Source organism: Orbicella franksi, chromosome 14, assembly GCF_964199315.1.
Source record: "Orbicella franksi chromosome 14, jaOrbFran1.1, whole genome shotgun sequence".
In the NCBI taxonomy this organism is placed as follows: domain Eukaryota; kingdom Metazoa; phylum Cnidaria; class Anthozoa; order Scleractinia; family Merulinidae; genus Orbicella; species Orbicella franksi.
The window spans coordinates 17709926-17715225 of record NC_138158.1 but is presented as its reverse complement, the minus strand read 5'-3'; the positions used below and the strand labels follow the sequence as shown (position 1 = coordinate 17715225).

At 36.0% G+C, this 5300-nt stretch overlaps 1 long non-coding RNA gene across 1 annotated transcript; it reads right to left on the bottom strand.

Annotated features, from left to right (window-relative positions):
* Positions 1-1566: 1566 nt before the first annotated feature.
* On the bottom strand, positions 1567-4905 carry LOC145467507 (uncharacterized). Its single transcript, XR_014042078.1, has 4 exons — positions 4585-4905; positions 4346-4464; positions 3686-3746; positions 1567-1607 (listed from the first exon to the last, which is right to left on the bottom strand). It is a non-coding gene; the product is annotated as an uncharacterized LOC145467507 (long non-coding RNA).
* Positions 4906-5300: the final 395 nt, after the last annotated feature.

Sequence of the window (5300 nt, the reverse complement as noted above, 5' to 3'; positions counted from 1 at the left end):
CACCATGAATAGAAGCTACTTACTAAACACTAAGTATGAAAATAAATTACAATTCTGCGAAAAACTATATACGTAGCAACGTCATCAAGAGAACACTCGATCAAAATTATAAATATTTGAGTAAAAGCTGTGTTATTTTACTGACAAAACTATCTGCAAATTAGACAGAAATGCCTGCTAAACATTAGTGCAACACTGTACTAAGTATTCGAATTCTAGAAAAAAAAGATTAGGTTTAAACAGGCAAATGATTGTTTGCTGAACTTATGAGATAATGAAAACATACAAATTTTGGTAGATTAATTGTAGTTTCAGAATTGTTAAGTCTGATTTTCATGGCTTTAGGAGAATAAATCTAGTTTCGTTTCTTTGTCAAAAAGACAACCCAATATCAAATCATCAACTATACATTAAGTGCGCACCCATGTTATTGAAGAAGACCAAAAACAAAATATAAAAGTTAGATATAACTGGATATTTTGGTCCATGAACAGTGTCAGTTTTTGCCAGTCAATAATTAAGTTTGATTCCGCTAACAAAATAGGTTAAAATTTGTTCAAGAGAGTTTTGTGAATTCTTCTAAATCGTAATTTTGGTGTCACTCGAATTAACTACAAGGAAGAATAAATATAAATGTCTGATGGTTAAAACTACGCTATACCTTGAAATTATTCGCGAAATTTATTTCTAAATTTCGACTGACGAAACGCAACATCCATTTTGGCTTATACTTTCCACAAGCTGGACACATTTTATTCAAGTTAATTTTTGCATAAATCAGTTTTCAAAATCAGTTAGGAGAATTTAATATTTCATCAAGGCAATATTGCTTAGTTAAAGATTAACTTGACACTGGCATGATCTTTGCTCGAAATTAATTTGAAAATAGGCCCTTTGCACGATCCGGTCACATGGTACGGAATTAATTATGCTGGGACGCAAGTTACACAGTGGGACTTTCAAAACAAAGGAAAGTCGGGCTGGACTGGTACACTGTGTAACTTGCGTCCCAGCGTAATTAATTCCATACCATGTGACCGGATCCTGGAAAGGGCCTATTCTCACCTAGCCCAATTTATCGTCACTCAAATCAATTCTAAACAAGGTTGAGACTGTAAGAAAAACATGACGAAATAATAAAAAAAATGCCAGTTAATTGCGCCGTAATATGAAATGTTCAGGAAAATTCCTTGAAAAAAAAAAAATTTTGTCCCAGTTTCAACAACATGGGAGCGCGCTTATTATGTTGAAACGAATTAATTCTCATTCGTGATTTCCATATTATCTTTCAACAATGGTAATGAGAATTTGACGGTAGATCAAGACAATAATCCTTGTTGAAAATGTCTTGCTCATTTGTCTTCTTGAATACTCTGTAATGTCAAGAGTTGTGAAAAGAAAATGGATTATGATCACTCTCTGAGGTGAAAAGGCCGACATCTTATCCCTATAAATGCTTATTTACATCTAAGTTTACTATACTATGCATAAACCATACAAGCATGATCTAGAATGTTCTTCATGCCTCAATTAGCCATTTGTCTTCAACTGAAATCGTTGAAAATCCATGGGAATCCATCTGAAGAACTGAGCAAGGCAAGGAAAAACTATGAAAAAATTAAGAAAAAACATTTATGAGTAAACTACTGCTTCTCACTTGGTGAAGTTATATAGCTGAGAAATATTGCTAGGCTGTTAACAAATAAACTTGAACGGTAAGAAAGTTATCGCCAAGAAAAAGCGAAAGTGGTTTACTTATGTTGCACGTGGCAAAATAAATTCCTATTTTGTTTCTTATTAAATACAAGACATTCACGTCACGATAGCCACCGTGATTGTTTTCTGATATACTGAACAGAAACCTGGATCGCCAATAACTACACTGGAATATATTATCTGAGATTGTAATACTCTATTAAGACGCAAATGCGTTGAAGGTTATTCCGAATAATTTGAAACTGATCGAAATTCCTGAAGGCGTGCCATAGGCAAATCTTTGGTTACAGTATTTGCCTCATTAGCATAAGCGATACAGTTTCTGATGGAGCTACAAAAACATTAGTTCTGAATATTGAAAGGACAGCATGATTTCCAGTCCCAAGGAATTTGAGCCCGATGCACTGAATACCTTTTTGTGTGGTTTAAAAACTCAGAATTTTACGAAGAAGGTATGAGCTCATTAGCGCTTTTGCCACTGATATTTTGCAGTTTTTGAAAACCAATTTTTCTTCGAATATTACCCCTAAAGAGCCAGATATTTTGTCAATTACTAAGTGTGACACGCCCTTAAAATGTTTGTAATCAATTTGTGTCTTGCGTGATGCCTTGTCCGCGCAAACTCGTATGGTAATGAGAGAAATGTAAACAATGACGTCAGCAAAGATTCACCTACAAAAGAGGAATGACGCCTCTTACTTTCGACGCCTATCAATTTGCATTTTGGTTTTACACGAGGCGGCAAACTTCTTGAATGTTAGACTAATGTGGGTGAAAAGTATCTGTTTTACGTTTGATGTGGATCGAAACTTTTAGAAAGTATAATTGGTTAAACTATGTACTTCAAACATCAAGATATTTTGTCGATTCAAACTCTCAAGCTTGCTAGCGCTGCAATCCACTGTACATAGTCCCATAACATCTTTTAACTTGGATTTAAATTTTACTATTGTAAATAGCTATAGGTTTTTTTTTTGTCCCCGTATTAGTAGGGGAGTTTTTCCCCAGCTAGGTGGTTGATGACATTCTTATTTAAGTTTCTATCTATCTAACGAAATTGTAGCAAAAACTATTTTATATTGAGGAAGACTTGTTTTCAAGTTGTTTTCAAGATTTGTTTTCAAGTTGTTTACCCCTCACAGGCCACTCCACGCTGTTATTAAATTTGCTTTACAATAAGAAAAACCAAATTGCGCGGCCTATTGAAGGTTGTTCAAGGTCAGCTGGTCTGTGGAGGAGTATTCTAACCGGGTTCGCAATAAATACGCAGTAAATTAGCATGAATCGTGTTTTGTTACGGGCCTTTTGCTTATAGTAAACCACAGTGTCACCGAATGATTTCTTATGCGACCACTTGCTGACATTCAGGAAATAAAAACAAATTAAAACAATGATTCTCATTAACGATCTTTTCTGAGCTGGGTCGTTTCAGTTGTTGATTGGCAAACGAACCCTGATATTCCCTGGTGAAGGCCCTTTTAAAATGCACTTTCTCATGGCCCTCAATTTCATTACGAGATAAATTTGCAGTAACATAAAAACCAATATGGCGGCTATCATGAACACGGCGTACTGAAGGTCTTTGAAGGTCAAACACGTTTTTAACCAGTTTTTGTTCAAATTCGATCAAGATCACTCAAAATTAAAAGTAGATGAGAAAATGGAAAAGTATTTGATAATAATCAGCCTACATCTTTCAAGTTACGTTGCTGTTTTCAATTTGCCGCAATCTTCCCCAATGTTCCGCATACTTGTTCCTTTTTGGTTAAATGCTACGCCAAAGAAAATAACGCTTCGTAGCCCTGTAAATTAACCGTCGTAACGTCCGCCAATTTTTTGTAACATGAGGTTTGCCTTTGAAGCATTCGATCTTCTACTTTAGCGAAGTTGAACAGTTTAAATTGAACACTTCTGGAAGGCACTTTAAAATATCCCAATCAACACAAAAAACAAATGCTGGCAAACTTACCACTGACAAAGTAGTGTTCTCGTTGTCAAGGTAACGGAACAGTAATCACTTCACCATAAAGCTGGAAAAAATGAAAAATTTTAGAAGATAAACTCAAGAACAGTTATTTCTTATCTTTTTAACAGCTCCAGAACAGTGAATTTTGTGATATATTTGTCTTCAGAAATTTTGAAGTGTACTCGATGGAATGTACTGTACAGGAGATCGTGATATGGAAATCGAAAAAAAAAAAAATTTGGATATCGTTGTTTCCCAGCTATCTGGAAACGTGGAATTTCACTTCCGGTTGGATCAGAAACCGCGTGGAGTTAGGATCAGGGACTAGTCAGGCTGTGACTTCAAAACAAGAACTTAGGTTTAGCTATTTTTCGAACCAAGCAAACAGATACGAAAAAATAAAAAAACATTAAATATGCTAGGAATTGGGCAATTAGGCGTAATTCGGGCCGATTTTGGTTCAAAATTGTCAACAATTATGAAAGATATCAAAAGCCTTACAGTGGTAGGGGTTCTTCCATATCTTGGTGGGTTTATACCCTCACATCCCGACATCTTTACCGTTACGATGATTTTTGTTATAAATTGATAGCCAGGAAGTTCTCTTCAACTTTTTAGTACATAGTTTCAAAGCTGCAAACGTAAAACGCTTTCAACACTTACCATTATCGTCCAACAACAATTGGTACTGCGTGTATCTACGCAAACCTCGCGTTTGATTCTGGGTTTACAAGCTCGTCATAAATGCAGCCGCTTGTAGACTTCGTTAGCTTTGACCGGACCTAATAAAACAAAGTACAATCAGTTATCTCACAGCAACAAATTGTGCTTTGTTTCCGTCCAAATCACATGCAAACACGTTCACAGACCAAGACTTCAAACGCAAACGAAGTGATACTCACTTTCGACATCGTCAGTACCGCCATCGTGGGAGCGCGTAACGTCATCAGTGTAATGCGATTTCTTTTATTTTGCACTGGTTAACAAGCCTGGAAAGGAGAAAAAAGTCCTGAAATTCAACCTGATAATAAGATTTTGAATCGTAAAACGTAACGAAAGTTTTAAAATTGCGAATTAGTCGTTTACCCTTGCTGAACTTCATGAATAAAATGTGGCGGACGATTCCTGTTAAAAATGTTTAGTGCGTAACTAAATAAGAATTTCTTAAAGGCAGCTCACATGTCATTTCATGAAACGAAAGAACGAATACTCTTAAAGTCCATAACGAAAAGGCAGCTTTTCTGTGAAAGAAGGGAATTTAAACGAGTCAAATGCAATTCTCCTCTAGCTGAAACGACATTGCTCTAAACAATCGCAAATACATATGAGTCGGCACAAAATGTAAGGAGAACATAATGCACAAATATTTAAGCAACAATCAACATCGGTCTCTATAACTCTACCAACCTGACAAGACATTCAACGCTACAGCCATATTCAGCCAATATTCAAAAGAGAGCACGTGTACCTTGTTTGTAAGAGTTTACGTTGAGTTTATCGCTGCTGCCGATCAATTATCAACACAGGACCACGGGACGTGTCGCTTTTGATGAACTAACGTTATAGCCTTCAGTTTTGACGCTGGCCTGGTGAAACAATCGATTCTTTTTGTCTTGGC